This window comes from Parasteatoda tepidariorum, chromosome 1, assembly GCF_982258835.1.
Source record: "Parasteatoda tepidariorum strain Cologne lab strain chromosome 1, Ptep-v5.0, whole genome shotgun sequence".
Lineage (NCBI taxonomy): Eukaryota > Metazoa > Arthropoda > Arachnida > Araneae > Theridiidae > Parasteatoda > Parasteatoda tepidariorum.
In genome coordinates, this window is record NC_141755.1 from 6,315,125 (window position 1) to 6,333,769 (window position 18,645).

Here is an 18,645-nt window from a genome sequence, read left to right on the forward strand (position 1 = left end):
TTCTCTTAAAAAGTTCTTGAAATATGGCAAAATAGCCAAAAATTCAAATTAATATTAAGGGATCCAAACTTCTGGACCGTTCCTCTGACCATATTTGTGGAGTATAAATCCACGATTGCGGCTACCTTTGCATTTGGGAGTCAGAAATCCAAATTCGTCAAAAAAATGCGTGCTTATTCATAAAGTGTACATTTTTGTGTCGAATTTTTAACTTAAAATATCGTGTGCACTACCATATTTCTGGTCACCCTCTTAAACTCTTAAGATTAAGTCCTAGAACGTGAAGATCCGATTATTAGATCAAACGTTATTCAGCGTGATCGATTTTTTATTTTGTGAAAAATTACACCGCAATTCGGGGAAAGTTAGAAAGCTTTATATAGCATCAGCCCCGTAATAACACATTGTGATGCACTAATTTCCAATTACAATGATACAAAAGATTGAAATTCCTAAAATAAGTTTTCCGATAGCTATAACGGTAGCTTTTTGATTATTGCTCGATTGTAAAAAGTTTTAATCAAATGGAATGTATATGGTGGCCACTATATAAAGCTTCCAAACCGTCCAAGGTCTGATTTGTACAACAACGGTGATTAGAGCATCTTCTACGAACTCGGAGGTACTTGGTTCGAATCATACCAGAAGCCAACTTAACTCTTTTTCACGCATTTCTTCCTCCAGATCCGAAAATGCGTAGCTTTTACGCCCTTTGCTCAAAAATGAATATAATGCTGATTCAATTTCGAGAACATGAGGTTTTCAATTTCGACCTTTATTTATTTCTGAGTTATTTTGACGCAAAATTGCTCAATTTTAGAAAACTTTTATTACGGTGTTTTTACAAAGTAATAAATATTTTTAAAAAGTTTTTTCCGAAATATAAGCTTGTTTAAGTGAATAACAGTTAAAAAAAAGGGATTAACTGTTCAATATATGGCGTAAAATGAAATTAGTAACAGGACAAATAGCGTTTGAAGAAAATAGAATTCAAAATAATAAGTATACACACACTCGAAATAGTTACATGCAGCAAAATTTTAGCTTTATTTATTCGTAGAATGTTCTGATATAAATATATAATAAATATATGATAGACTAGCTCCCAGCATAAAAATATAATATATAATCTTTGAACTCTAAATTTTAATTTAAAATTTACTTCAAATCTCATAAAGTCTGGCTATTTGGATTGATAAAATCAGTTTGAAATGAAAATTTTTGACATAAAAATTCGTTTTATTATTGACACAGTAGTTAATCTTCATGTTTTTGAGTCTTCTTTAATATCAATGTTCATTTTCTATTAAAAAAGTTTATTATATAGTATTTCATAATTATTGCTTATAATTATTGCACTGTATTATTATTATAACTCAGTTTTGCTCTGCTACTGCACTGCGCATAGATTGTAATTAGCTCTTATTTGTCTTTTTTGACTTTTGTCGGCTACCTTGTAAAGAATTCAGGATCAAGCTACGGTATAAAGTGTCAGTTATCAGGGAGCCAGTACTTTTTACCGTAAATTTCATTTGTTGCCGAATATCTTTTATACGTTAAATCTTTTATACTTTAATTGTAGTAATATCTGATGAAAAAACACTGAATTACTTTGATTAAACAAATATTACTGTAAAAATTACTCTACAAAGTTTTGCGGTAATGAATTTTATGAAACGGATTTTAAGTATGAAGACTTTTGGATGCCAGTACTAAGAATTTTCTCTGGAATTTTTTTCAGCGTATTGGGCTGCCATAACTCTTCTTAAAAATATCTGTATTATTTTTATTTCCTTTTTTGCTATTTGAATCTGATAATTTTATTGTTTCTATTAATTTATTATTCAGATAGTGTCTCTGTTTGGACTATCCATCTCGTATTTCAATTATGAAGCAAATTTTTTTAATATTAAAACATTCTATTGCTTTAGGCTTCTTTCAAATTACTATTTTTATAGTTATTAAAATTTTAAAAGTTCTAAATTTGTAGAAATATTAAAAAATAATTGTAATTTATTTTGATAATTTGGATGAAATTACTTTTAGCATTTACTCCGGAAATGTATTACTTCATGTGACAGTTTCATTTCGCACTTAAGTAATTTGAAAAATTTTAATCGTATTAGGGAGGAAAATAATCACATTACTCTGAAATTACAAGTCTTTTCTATTGAACAGTTCCGTCTTCTCTCAAAATGAATTCCTCTCTCTACCCAGAGGAATTATCTTAAAATAAAATATGTAAATTACCTTAGGATAAATACAAAACGAAACCTTTTAGTTAAAGCTAGAATTTGCATTAAGCAGTTATTTACTATCATCCGAAAGGATTTAACTATCACAAATGTTCATTGAATTGCTGAAATAAGTTGCCCGAAGGCATATTGCTTTTACGCACTCTCGTTTAAATATCATTTCCTTCATCTGTGCATGAATTCTAAAAGTGAACCTTATTTACTTTCTGTTTTAAATTTGTATAACTTGTAAAATTGTTTAAACTGTTCGTGACAAACATTCGTTTCCTGGAATTCAAGCATTTATACGTATGTTAATATTTACACTTCAGTCAATTTTTTTTTTGAGAAAAAGAATTTCAATTTTAATTTCTGAGTTTACATAAATCTAAATGGAGCGTAATGTACTTTGAGTGTTCTTAATGTTACAAATATGGTTCACATATACCATACTGTATTCATGTTCCAAAAGGACAAAGAGAAATGAGACTATAAGGTTGTAAGGATTAAAAAAATAACAAAAAATTTAAAAATTAACTAAATACTATTATTTACAAAATAATTAATATCCATCCTCAAAATTATCATTTTTAATAATAAAAAAAAAATAGCAAATTATCTTACGAACTTTGTAACTTTAGAAACAAGCATAAGGTTCTTGCCAAACATTGAAAAAAATCTTAGACATTTGAATTTTTTTTTTTAAACAAGCCGAAACTTTTAATAATGGAAATATGTAGAACTGTTGAAATATTTCTTGATTATTTCTTAGATTTTTTGAAATGTTCTAGGAGACTGTAACAAATAGTACTTGTAAGCAGTAAAATTTAGATGTTACGATCTCGATGGCATGTTACCGATGTGCAGTATGTTTTGGCTACATAGAGCTCTTCTGGTCGACGATTTTCTAGAGAGTGAGGATATTCATCACATGGATTAGTTCTCCAGATCTGCAGACCTCAACCCTATACAGCATGTCTGGGAAGCTCTGGGGTGAGCAATTGAGCTCGCTACCCCCTCTGAGAACCATCCAAGGAATGAAAAAAGTATTGTTAAACGCCACAGGAAATGATAAACTGCCTTATTTCAAGTATGAAATCACGCTGCAAGGCCTGTATATATCTGTAAGAGTGAACCATACCCCCCATTAACCCATTTTTATTTGTTTATTCTGCAACCATTGTTTCATATCCTATGACTCGAACTAGGGTTGGGCACGATCATGAGGGTGTATTACAATTGTTGAATGATTATTTGTTTTGTATTGTATGTTCACATCAATGTAATCACATGTATGTTCACAACAAATTTCATTAAAGTCGCTCCAGTAGTTCTAGATATAATTTACCAAGTCTGCTAATTCTCTTAATTTTTTACACCTGTGCATATAATCTCAAAGGAGATCTGTTGTGGCGATTTTTATCTATTTATATAATCGGATTAAACTACTTCCTTCTTTTCATAGGAAAAAAAGTATGATTAACACTACCACAATATGGTAAAATTTACCATGTGTCAGGCTCTATGGAAACGCCAAGCAGCTCTGCAATTTCTACCGAAGCGCTTTAGTAATGATTTTGGTACAATTGGCAATAAAATAGGGTTTTATAATCGGTGATAAAATTTGGTCAATATGGTGAAATTCGGTAATTTCATCACGATACCTTAGAGCATGCATAAAATCTCTTTATATGGTTATATTTACTTTCTAGTTTTGTATTTATAATTAATTATGCGTTAATGAGATTGATAATTTTGAAAACCAGCATTTCTGGTAAATCTTTACCATATTAATAAGAAAATTAACAACTGAATGGCTATATATATATATATATATATATATATATATATATATATATATATATATATATATATATATATATATATATATATATATATATATATATATATATATATATATATATATATATATATATATATATATAATAACAGGGCTACTTCCTTGTTATCATTGGTTACAATTAGCTCAAATCCACTCTCCACAAGGGAGGGGGTGGACAAAACTCCGGATGGTTCCGGCAGATCTTACATGGAACACATCATACAGCAAGAGTCACGCAAAAACAATCGCCCTTGCATTAAGTACTAACAGAAAATGAGTGAAAAGGCTCAATCTTCGCATACCTTGTAACCCTACGCATTAAGAAAAATCATTTAATGCTTCGTAATATGGAAGTGAAAGAGGGAAAGATTCTAAAAATAGCTCCTTTAAAATATAAATCTAATTATTATTCATTGGTATGTTTTCAGCCTTGAAGTTCCAAAATAGAATATCTCTATATCTCTTCTTTACCAAAGACATTTTATGAAATGAGTTTTAATACTTTTATTAATACAAAAGTAAGTATTTATAATTTTTGTATTATAAATATATATATATATGTATATATATATATATATATATATATATATATATATATATATATATATATATATATATATATATATATATATATATATATATATATATATATATATATATATATATGTATATATATATATATATATATATATATATATATATATATATATATATATATATATATATATATATATATATATATATATATATATATATGTAATACAAGAATTAAATACTTTTGTATTAATAAAAGAACTAAAACTCTTTCGTTTTCATAAAATGTCTTTGTTAAAGAATAAGCGTAGAGAGATTCTATTTTGGGAATTCAAGGCTGAAAACATACCATTGAAATATAAATAGATTTATATTTCAAGGGAAGAGTTATTTTTAGAATCGTTCCCTTTTTCAATTCCATATAAGGAAGCAGAAATGATTGTCCTTAATGCGTAAGGATACAAGGAATGTACGAAGGTGCCTTTTTACTTCAAATCTATGTTGGTATAAAACGTAAGAGCGCATAGTTTTGCGTGTCCTTTTCATCATAATGTGATCCTGATAAGCTGTGCCGGAATTGTCCGGAGTCATGTCCATTCCCCTCCCGTAGGGAGCTTGGACGCCAACTGTTAGCAATGCCAGCCTACATTTAATAAACCTGTTTAGAACGTCTGATGGCTTATGACTGCAATTATTTCAAGCTAGATACAACACTGATAACAGGGTTGGAGCCCTGTTATTACATATATATATATATATATATATATACGATAGATATAAATATATTCATTCATTTTTCTTACCAGAAATGTCGGAAATTTTAACACAATTGTCTTATCTATGTAGTTTAGAAAGCGGCAGCGAATATTTAATGTCAGAGTTCTGTTCACAGCAAAGAGTTTATGTAACATAAGCAGCATTAAGTTTATACATTTTCTTCTACTTAAAATTTCAATATTTCTAAAATATTCCCGTTTTCAATAAAAAGTGTCTTATTTACACAGCTGAAATATTTGAGGAAGAGTGAACTTAAACAAACTTAAAATTATTATCAACGCAGACCTTTATTTTAATATATTGCTACCGAGCAAACTAAATTATAAAAACTTAGATAGTATTTTCCCTTTAGTAAATACTTCATACAAATTTAAAGTTACTGTGTTCATTTTACCCTTTTATTTTTCTTTCATACATCTACGTTCCTATGAATGTTAAATTTTTTATATGTTTACTCCGAAGTTTTGAGTGGTTGAAAGCACAGAATAATCTTGAAAATAAAAGAAATTATGAGCAAATATTGCATATAACTTCGGTTTAAAAATGGTTTCCTTCTTAAGCTGGTGAAAGGACGAAAATAATAAGTAAAATTTTATTTCTTCTGTAAAAAATGAAAAACGGAAAAACTAAAGTGATATGACACGTCTATTATCCATAAAAATATCAAACCTAACAAATTTTCTTTCTAATTTTAAAATCTCACATTTTTCCTTTCAAAATTTTTTTTTAATTCTAAACTTGACTTACTTTTCTTTCTAAGCTACATGCTTTAGAATTTTTCTGACGTAACTAAGATGAAAAAAAAATATTACTAAGCAACTCATTCAAAAAAATCTCTATCTGAAATTTAAAAAAAAATATTTCTATATATTTATTTACAATATTAGTGCCAAGGAAAAAAATGGCGTTGAAAAATAACACGATGTTCATCGAGGAAATATTGGCGCGTCAGCTGGCGACAATTTACTCAGTCCTAAGTATGTTTTTTTCTGCCGCTAGCCCCAGCTGGTGTGTATTTCCTCCGGTAATAAAAATTGGAAGACGCAATATATTTAGAAATCCTTCGCTGCCTTTTTATTTTTCAAAGCTCTGGAAATTTAGGAAAAATTTTAATAGGGTGAGACTGCTTCCGCTACAAATACTTTAGCGGGCAATTATTCGTTTTGAGCTGTGTTTTAACCGTAAAATTTGTGATTAAAATCTACTATGAAAGTTTTTTCTCAAGTTAAAGATTCTTATAGCTTGTTATAAGAATTTTAGAGTTGCTATGTATTGTCATTTTAATCACATTTGTTTCCGCTCCACTGAATCTTTATTTTTGAAACATGCTTGGTTAAGGAAAAGATACGTTATTAAAAACATATAATGCAGAAATTTAGGAAACTTTCTTTTAAGTTTAAAAGTAATAACGTATAAAGCTGTGAAATATGAACTAAGCTATGGATCAAAAAACTTCTAAAAGAAACAAGAATTTGCTTATTTTATTTGAAAGAGTGAGTGGAGTTTTTGGTATAGTTAAGCAATAATTAAAAAATAATTCAATTTAGAAAACAAAAGGCTGAAAAAAATATCTTATAGTCATTACACCCTTTAATCATCCATTCTTTCAGGCGACAAAAATATGCGGAAATTTTACTGATACCAAATATTTTTTTTGAATTTTATAACGTTACTGAATCAAAAGATACGACTGATCTTATTAACGGTCACTTACTTTAATTTTTGAGTGAAAAACATATTTTTCTTAGGTCAGTTGCCAGAATTAAGTTCTTGCTTGCACACAATGTATTTTAGGAATAGCATTAAAAACATTGAAAAATTAAATCATAAACGCATAAATTAAAAAATAAAAATTATCTCCTCTTCAATTTAACATTTTCAAAATAAGTAAAATTGTTGTGAAGAGGAGAACAAACTTTAATTTAAAAGTTATGAATAAATACTTCGATCACATAACAGTTCTAAAAATAGCATGCAATTTGTTAATAAGTTCTGGAAACAGCAAATTATTTTATATGAACGAAGATCTTTGAAAACCGAAAATAAACCTTTTATGGTTAATGGAATGGACTGAAATTCATACGTATCTGTCGAGAATGGTTGATTATTACATTTTCGGAGCAATAAAGTATAATGATCAGCTGTAATGGAATATTTTTGAAAATAGTTTACATGTAATGAATCAAAATTATAATGCCGTAGAAAATCCATCTCACTTAACATGTAGATGAATAGAATTAAATATATTCTGTTAAATTAATTTTAAACTAATTTCATTACAATATGGTACCAAAAGGAATTTGTAGTTTTTAAGACTTTAACATAATGTGAACGATTTTGCTTCTCATTATTAGACGATGAAAAAAAAATCTGATAAAATTAGCGCACTGCTTAGATGTGTAATTTCTAGTAAAAAAAGACATAGTTCTGATTATTAAATTCAAACTATGCGTTCAATGTACGCTAAATATATGTTAAACCTTTTTTTCGGTAATTTTTCTAGTCATATGGTAACGATTTTCTGGAAGTTCAGGTTTTTAAAACTATAGTTCCTGTTACCACACATTTAGTTTATTGTGCAAAACTAAAAAGCAAAGTGAATCGAATAAATAGCTGTTATGTCATGCTCTAAGGAATGATACAATTAGCAAATTCTACCAAATTAACCAAATTGTATCACATATTATAAAACCCGTTTTTTTATTGTTAACTTTACCAAATTCCATACTGTGACGGAGAAAAAGGTGTTCTCCATCAGTAGCCGCACATTATTCGTATAGTGTAATATATGAATGTTCATTTGGGCCAATATTGAATAAATAAAACAATTAAGTTTCCAGGAAATAGTGTACAAATCGTTGAATGTAAATTTAGGTTTTATTCATCATAATTTAAGATTTCGACAATGGCCACATCTTCATCAAAAATAAGAAATCCCTTAAAGGGATGAAATCAGAAAAATACTCTCTTTTGAGAGATCATGCAGCCAGAATACATTTTCTGACCGTTAGAAATTGAGACTGGGGAGGCCCCCAAAGGGGTCCCAGCCTCACCAATTTTGAAATTAAAAGTGAATATATTTATTCTCAGCGGACAGAGAAAGTATGGGTAGGAGATCCAAAATTGGCGATTAATCACAATATACCATAGCCAAAACAAAGCCAACATGGATGTAAAAGAACACCTTGGCGATCACGAGTCGCCAACAAATTTATGTGAATTATTACAACCATGCAACCGAAACATTTAGCCGTTGGAAAATTAGAATAAAAAGTTATAAATAGATTTTTGTTTTCGATTATAGGCGACAGTGAATTAATACGTCTACCTAGTAATGAAATAAAAAAAAGTATCCATTACATTGATCTAGAAGAGAAGAAATTAATATTTTATGTTCGTTTTAAAAAGATTCAGTTTTTGATTTATTTAAAATATAATTCTATTAATAAAAAATCAGCTTAAGTAATGAAAGATATTTTAAAAGGATAGAAAATAAATATGTAATGCCAATTATGGCATCACACATACCAGAGCATTTCAGTATAATATACCGAGATCTTTGATGTTCTCATAGAGCCAGAAATACATTAATTTTAAGCATATTTTGGTAGTTTTAACCATACTTTCTTCCTCAGTGTCTAAGAAACATCTCGTGTACTCCAATAAATTTGTTTTCATTGGTTCTAAGTTTATTGTACTACCTTAAATTTTAAATGATGAAACAAGGTTTAAAAAAGGAAGTTACACAAAATTTATTTGTTTTAATTCCTCAAGCTGAAACAAGGTTAAAAAGTCAAAAAAATTACACTAAATAATAGCAAATGTTTAAAAATCTTGTAATTTTTTTTCTTATAGTTAATGAATTTACACGTTAAATAAAGATTTTAAAGAGATTCATATCCAGATATAGGTTCAAAACAGAATTATTTTTTAAAAGAACTGAGAGGCTTGAAAAGATGTTTTCGAACACCCTGTATTATTTTTATTATATGTTCTTGGTTTATTTTAATTTATTTTCATTTTATAACCGTCGTTGAACAGCTGGCCCTATTTTTGAGTTTAAGACTACTAATGTGCAACTCTGTAGCCTTGTCATTTTGAATCCAATCCAGAAGACAAGGGAACTCCTGGATCAAGTATTGGGTGGAATTTGCCTTTGTGGAGCACTTTTTGATGGAACTAACCATCATTTGCGTTACATGGGAAGGAAAACCACGAAAACCTCATATGGTCAGTCTGACGCCAAGGGGACTCTAACCCGTGATCCGTCTACCACTGAGGATATTTCACGTCAACACTGTGGTTGGTGCAAGCCAGATGAGTATTCGTATCGACCAGCCTTCGCTCTGATTTGAACCCAGTTCATCTCGCTGGTAGGCAGACGCTCTAACCCCTGAGCCGTCGTGGTTCTATTTTAAGCTATTGATGTTGTGCAAAAAAAATTATCAGCTTGAATAACTTTTGTTCTGATGATCAGATTCTCTTAAAAATGCCAATCCTAATGGCACAAAGATTGATTTGATCTCAAATATTCTAATTAATTAATGCTTAGTTTGAATTTCTTGTTTGAATTTCCGGTCTTAAAAATATGAGAAAAATATCTGAAAAAAATGGGCTCAGCAACTTCGTCGAAAGAGTGGTCAAAAGTTTCGGTTCATTAATGTTAATTTAACTTTCGTTTAATTCACTCGGTCAGTTTTTATGAAAATAAAAAGTCTTCGTGCACTGTTTCTCATTTATGCAAAAAAGACTTTTTGCAAAAGCGAAGTTTTAATAATTTTTTATTTAGTAATGGAAGAAAAAATTTAATCGTACTTAATAAACTTTAATTTTTACACCACTTGAAACTGTGCAGTTTTGAATGACAAACACAAAATGTGATCAAAATAGGTCGAATAGTATTTTAGAAATGAATGTTTACAAATACTTATTTTTTGAAATTTTGTTCCTCGAAAAATATTCAAGCAATCGTGTCATTTTAAATTATGTACTTAAAGTTGGGCACTAATACCTTACTGTACAAACATTTTTAACCCTTATTAATTAAAATTTTAAAAATATATAAATATTGAAAATCATTTTTATGTGAATTAAATTTGGAACAATGATTGGAATTTAAAAATTGTCTATAAATTTTTTTGATTCATTTATAAATTTCCAGTAATAAATAAATGAAAAATTTGCTAAAATGAAGAAAAAAGTTTGACTATTCTGCTAACTAAACCATAGGGGCCGTATTATTTTGACTGCAGCTACCTATAAAGGAAAACTATGTTTAGATATTGAAAAATTTTACTCTGTTGTATAAAAGTTTATTATACCTTTTTGGTCGCTGATTTGTTAACTTAAACTTTCGTCTGAGTTAAAAATTTGGTGTGTTTAAGGTCACTCCTTTGAACTATTAAGACTGGTATTCTTTGCAATTAGTAAAAAGGATTGAAACTTACTTGTTATAACCAGTTTGTCAATTAAATTCGAAAAGAAGACATTCACCAGTATACTTTATGTTAACCAGTCACCATATTCGCCGTATCTTGAAATTTTACAATCATTCACTTTTAAACTTATAATAACGTTCCAAAAGTACTTGTTTTACATTTAAAATAAGCTTCACATTTATTTCACACAAGAATATTAAGTTAAATGATTTAAATATTCACTCATGGTTTGACAAATTTACGGAGCTCCAAAAGGCACAACTTTCTAAACCAACGAATTGCAGATTGGTGTAAGCTTTATCAAATATTGGTCTTAAGATTTAACTACACCTATTGAAGTGTTTAAGACCACTAGATTTGGTATTATCTTAAAGTATTCATGCAATATTTAGAATTTTTGATCACTAAATTAGGAGTATAACACTCACAAGTTTTGCTGCGTATATTAAAAAGTCTTTAAAGTCTTCTACCCAGTCCACGAATTGTTATAAAAAAAACTTACGATGCATGAACTATATAGTAAAATTTCATAAAATCGTATTGTGAAAAGGAAAGTGCCCAGATACTTCTAATTTACAAATAGATAGAATTATTTTAAAATTCTAATCAAATGGAAAAAAAAATTAGTTTTCAAAACTTGAAATCTATATTTTGGCTCATTTTATATTCGAAACCAAAATATCAATATATATTTTCATAAACTATAGTTTTTCAGAAAGTTTGTACTGATTAACCAAAGTACAAAATTTTTAGGAAATAAATACTTATATTAATATCATTTAAAAACATTTTTATTTAACTACAATTAAAGTAATCTTTAGAAATTAATTAACAGAAATGCTTTACTTGATTGATCTGAACCCCAAAAATGATACAATGTAACACTTTTGTATGCATGAAAACTCCTTTTGAATAAAATAGCAGAAATAAATCCATGGTCTGAAAACTTTATCACAAAAAGTGTAACTAATATTTAAAAAAAATGCTGACAGTTCTTTATATGATTTATAATGAGGGATTATAAGGAATATCTTAAAACAACTTCTGCATTATACCAAATAATGTCTTCTGTTCGGTTGAATGTTTCAAGACTTATTTTTCGGGAACTCCACTGAATAATTTATGAGCTCTCTTCCTTTCTTTTGGCTGAAAAATGAGGGGCATTTATTCACCATAACAAAAGTTTTATAAAATTATCATAAGGAATTGAATTTCTTTTTTGAGACAACAAAAACTTTTTCTACTTAGTGTAGAATTACATCGTTATGTAGAAGTCAAGAAAATGACATTTTATTCCTAATGATAGATTGAAAATGTTCCGATGAATGAGTTACCCGGAATGGAAATTTGCCCGGCCAAGACATTTGAACAATTGCTTTTGGAATTCAATAGATCAATAGTGATCAGATATCATATAAAACTTTGAACATAATTTTAAAGATCTTTCTTCTTTCGTAGTTAGTACTTGCTCATCACATTCCTTTTACTATTACTCTATAATAAGGAAAAAATAAGCATTTTGGGAGAAACTATTCTCTTAAAGCTAAGTATTTAATTTAAATGACATTTTAAATTTTTTACGAAAAGAAGTCTAATGGTGGCTCTTTTGTGATCCAGACTGAAAAAAAATTCTGGTAAAATTCAGCAGTTTATGGTAATGATATACCTGGTAAAAAGAGAATTGTACCGTTCATATGGTAATGAATTAACTGAAATTCTGATTTTCAGAATTGATATAAATAAAAAGCTATATAGATATTAAAATGTAGTCATTAACGTCAAAATTTAATTCATTAAATTGACATTTTCATTAAAATAAATTTTTTATTATGGCAAGGAATATTCCTCACTTTAAAATGATTCAGACGAGAGCTTTTAAACTATTTTTTAAAAAAGTTTTATATTTACTAAACAAATTTATTTGATTCAATTCTCATTTAAATAAAAAAAATAATGTTCAGTCCGGAATAGAAACAGCGTTCATTTCCCTTGTCATGCAGATAAAAACATTAAAATAACTTTTGAATGAAGTGCTTTAGTGAAATAAAAAATAAATTTCATTCAAATAACATTTTTATTAAAACAATAATATCTGATGATGAAAAGATATCTTATTAACTTCCTTTAAAAACATTTCGTGCATTTAGAAAAAATAAATATTTTCATAGAATATTAATCGTTTTTAAACAAAAATGTATATTCAATGATAAAGTTTAACCGTGAAAAAAAATTCTTTTTTGAAAGCATTCATAGAACTTTCAAACGAAATTCAGTGAAGAAAATAAATTTTATTTTACTGAAGTGTCACTTCATTTAAATACGAAAAAAAGAGCGTTCAATTACAGAAGAAAAGCAAATCCATTTCATTATTGTTATGTTAATGCGAGTATTATTTTATGAGAATTAATATATTAAGAATATGAGTATTATTTTACAAGAAATTTTCAAGTGTATAATTAATTTCTTTGTCATTGCTTAAACTGAACAATGCCTTTGTATTTAAAAAAGAAACCATTCAGTTAAAGTGTCAGCAATCATATAAATAAATGGTTTGAAAAGATAACATTTTCATTCAGACAACCAGTTATATGTATATTTTTTTTCAAAATTTTGTTATTAGTTTTCAGAAAAAAAATACTTCTAAAATGTATAGTAACTGTTCTAGAAAAGTTCAAAAACCAATATGTTTAATCGATATGTTTTTTTTCCTTTGTGCATCAAACCAAGTAGTTTTAACTTTAAATATGTATATAAATGCATATATTAGTATTTTTATTATATATCTTTTAAAAATTTATTTAATATAATTTTAAAATAAATTATTCGATACATTTTATAATCATAGGAAAATGAAAGAGAAATGTTTTGAATATATATTATAATATAATGTTTTATGAATTCAAATTCTCGTAATATAATGGTTCTTTATTAAAATACTCTTAATATTTGAAATATTCCTTTCTTGTTTTAATTATACTGTTCCTAGATGACCATAAATTAATTTATTTTAGTCGGAAAATTATACACTTTATACGGTCACGTAACTCTCTTAAATTAAGTGAATATATAATGACTGACTAAAGAGCTAAAAGTTTAACTTGACTACAGAAATGATAAATATTTGCATGAGGATTTTAAAAAATACTGAACGAATTCAAAACACTTTTTTTGATTTAATTAAATGCTTATTAAATTTTCTACTGATGTTAGACAAATGAAAATTTCTTAAAAAATATTTTATTTAGGGTGAATAAAAATATTTAGCGCTATAAAAAATGAAAACTAAATATAAATGAAGGAAACTAAATATAAAGAAAACTTTTGCGAAGAATTTTTTTATCATAGAATTGTTAGTATTTATCATTATTTTTTAGAACAAATGTTATTTAGTTAAAAGTAGATTAAATTAAAAAGAATTTTTAATTTAGTTTCTTATGAAAATTAATGTTTTAGTGCAAAAGTTGAATTATTTGATGAATGGTGAATCGATTGTAAAACAAAAACTTTGCAAACTATTACTGATATAACAACTGTTCTATTCATATACCAGTTCATGCAGCGTAACCAGCAAATTTATTATTAGAGATTAATAAAATAATTTAGACTGGAATTAATTCAGAATTTTTTCGAATATCCGAGTTATGAATTATGAATATGCATGAGTTTTATGATATGTATATTAGTTCATTAATGAGGTAAGGTCAGTGAAAAGTTGATAGAGCTAATATTTTAGAATTGATGAGCTAATTTGCAGAAAATAATGAGATTTTTGAAAAATGCATTTCAATATTTAAGGGGAGGCGAACAATAAATTTTGTTTCATTTCTTTCAAACTTGTAAGAGAGTTTTTGATAAAATTGTTTTACTTAATAATCTAACCGAATAAATTACAACAGAATATAATTATATGTTTTACTATGTTGTACATGAAATATTAATTGCCAAAATAACATTTAAATCGTTTTTTAAATAATTTAGTTTTTTTAACGTATGCTCTGACTGCCAGCGTTTTTTACGTTTTTTTTCATAGTAACGTGAAACTAGGAAATTAATTTTTTTCTAACGAAATATTCGTAATATGTGAAATCTTCCTGTAGTCAAGTTTTTTTTGTAGAAATAGAATCTATATTTAATGTGAGCTTCTAATTTATCTATGAAATATATTTGTTGCTAAAACTAGCAACAAAATAATTTCTTATATCAAACATTTTCTCTCTTTATGTGTTAAAATATTTGATCTAATAAAAGCAGGAAATTAACATAGGAATTAAAGAAAGAAAACTTACTGAAATTTCTTAAAAATGATTTTTTCAGTAATATAGTTCATCACAAACAGTTTAAATTTAATGCCGTTACAAAAGATCAGTAGTCAGTTTTGAGAATGATGATAAGATAATATCTCATATATCAGGGCAAGTAAAATTTTAATTGCACGAATTGATTAAACACTAAAAACAATCGTAGTTTGGTACATAAATTGCATTTTAAATATGCGTAATTACTTTTTTAGTATTTAAAGTTGGTATTTTTTTATTTCTAAACTTAAAAAAAATTTAAAATATAATACTATACCTTCACCATTAAATTATACTATAGTTATTCATCATAAACTAAAAAAGTTTACTCTTTATTTATTTTTGCATATTACTATTTAATTATAGAAATTTTCAGAAATTTGTCTTGCAATTTTAAATAAAAAAAACCTAGTATGATAAGACTTTTCTCTAAACTTAAATAAAAAGGGTTTCTCTTTGCAGTTAAGTTTTAAGGTTTGGGTTTTTTGTTTAGGCTCTTTTACGAAAAAATACATTTAAAGCTCAAACTTTTTCAGAAAAAAACCAAACTTACAAAGGAAAAGATTAATGTTAAATATAACTAAAAAATGTTGGAAATAACTTTATTAGGCAGCATCTTCAAAGAAAAAATTCTTGTACAAATCCATTATTCAAAAATTTTCTACATTATTGAAACATAATATTATTATTAAACCCAAAGAAAAAATTCATTCTTTTAAAAAAATACGAAGTTGAAAAAATTAAGCGAAAACTTGGAGCAACAAATACCCCTTAATTCTTTTACTTAATGGTATCGAATTTCAAATTTAAAATTCTTAAATGCATTTTATTGAAAATGTGAGGAAAAAATTTCTTACAATGAAATTAAAACTGCTAAAAGTTTGTTTATTTTGAGTATTTTAATAATTTTTCTTTAAATTTTGATTTTACAGAACTTCCAAAACCTTCAACGGAGATGTGAACTGGGGAAAAAGTTTAAATATTGAAGAGATAAGAAAAAGAAGAGGAATTATTGACTAGAAAAGAAATGATTAATTCTTTTTGCTTTATTCTATTTTTATTATGAAATAAAATTGGAAAACTGTCAAGAATATATAACAAATGTTTGATCAAATCATATTCCTTTATAAAATAAAAATATGACCAGAAAAAACTGGTAAATAGAAGTAATATAAAGAAACATAACTAATCATCTTTTTGGTCCTTTTGCCATCATTCCGCATTAAATGACGTAAAATAACCTTATTTATTTTTACAAATTTACTTTAATATTAATTGAAGATAAAAAAAAAAACCTTGTCTCCGAATTACAATTGTTACAGTAATTTAAATTATCATAACCTTATCCTATTATCTCACCCAAAGTAGCGAAAATCCTAAATCGAAGTTATTTACTGTAAATGAAGCAAGTTTAAAGTATAAATAGACAAGAAAAGAAAGCGAAGACAGGAAGAGAAATACTTGGGATTTAAGATGACAGAAATGGGGATCCATCGGCTCCACCATATCGATGAGACACTAGAGGATCTGAACATGAGCTCTAACATCCTTATCATGTTCCCGACAGCCCCTCAGGATTATGTTTAACATCATAGCCAGATTCTACAGTGTTTGGCCTTGGAAGTTAGTTCGCTTTGTCTATAACAAAGGATTGGGTACCCGGTGTAATTTATGACTTGTTCGCTCACCAAATAACTTTTTTGATAGCTTTTCTTTTAACGAAAGTATTGAAGAAAAGGTTTTTAATTATTAAATACTACAAGTCAGTTTTTTTAATTCTTTTAAAATAAGTTATTATACACTTAGAAAAAAAAGCATGGTTAAAACTATCAGATTATCGTAAAGTTTACCGTTCTTATGGCTTTATTTGAAAACCAAAAAGCTCGGTAATTTTTATCGAGGAGCTTTAGTAATGATTTTGGAAAAATCAGCTTTGGATAGCTTTTCGTCTGACCAAAGTATTGAATGAAGGATTTTCAATTATTAAGTTTTTTTTAGAAGATGCATAAGATATCATACACTGAGGAGAAAAAAAGTATGGTAAAAACAATCAGAATAGGGTAAATATTTCGTGTTTCTGGCTGTAAGGGAACGCCAAAAAGCTTGGTAATTTGTAGTGAAACTTTTTGGTAATGATTTAGGTAATATTAGTTAACGAAAGTATTGAATAAACTGTTTTTAAATATTAAAAGTTGCAAGTCAGTTTCTTTCATTTCTTTTGGAATGTTTCATACACTGAGTTTTCATTCACTTTTGCGTATGCGCAATAGAAAAGAAATACTTTCATTACTTATATTTTTCATATTTTTCAACAGATTTCTCTCAAACTTTGAAAAAATAATTTCGTTATTCTTTTTAAACTGCTTCAAAATTTTGCTAAAATTTTATTGGATACTTAAAAAAATATAGCAGAAAACATAATACCAGAAATTAGTTTTCCAATAAAAAAAGACCAAATCTCCATAAATATATAAACTAGATTTACGAAATTCTGTGCAATTTACGAAATTCTGCCAAATTACAAATACATTGCATTACATATATTTTTTGGCGTAAGATGTTCAAAAACACTATTTTCCCTTTGTAATTTATTATCAGTCCCTCAAACCTCCAAAATGCTTTTAACTTTAATGATAAGTGTGAGAAATCACATAATGAACAATTCTGAAATTATAAAATAATTCAAGTATTTCTGGAGAAACATGAAAAAAAATTTACAAAAATTTTATTTACTGAAAAATATAAAATAACTGAGAATTACAATTTAAAATTACATATTTATAAGTCATCTCTTGTTACGTTGTGTGCAGTATCATGTGTCGTTACCGTAATTATTTTCTATTAAAGCATAGAACTTAAATATTATATAAATTTGTGCTAAGTTTAAAATAAATTAATTTAAGTAAAAGGCTAAAGTAGGTATGTAAAACAAATAACGGTTTAAAGCAGTAAACTAACTGTTCAGATAAATTTTACGGCCTTCATGAAAAATTTCTTATCATGAAGGAAATGCCCTAGTTAGCAGTTTCAGAAGCCAGCAAGTACAGCAATCAACTCTCATCTTGAATAATGTGCAACATCAGAAAGATTAAAAAAATATATATTTTTGTTTTAACTTTCTGGTCTTTACTCAAATACACAATTTCGACACACGTTTTTTTTATTCCATTTTCTTGCATCGCAAAAACAAATTGGTTAATTTTTTTCGGGAAACATTCAAATGTTTGCTTACAGGTGATGCACAACTAAGTGGTAATAAATAGAAGATTTTGGTTTAGAATATGACTTTAATAAACATTTTTGTGCCATATTTTTAACAAGCGGATTTTTTAGCAGAATTAATAATTATTTTAAGATCAGAAACTTGACTTAATTTTGGTTTTAAGAATTCATGTTTAAAAAAAATACGTGAATGCACTAAAAAAATGAGTGCTCAATTTTCACGATATTCCTGGTATACACTCCAAATGAGTTTCTCGTCAACTTGACGAAATAACTTTCGTCCCTTCTTTGAGGAAAATAAT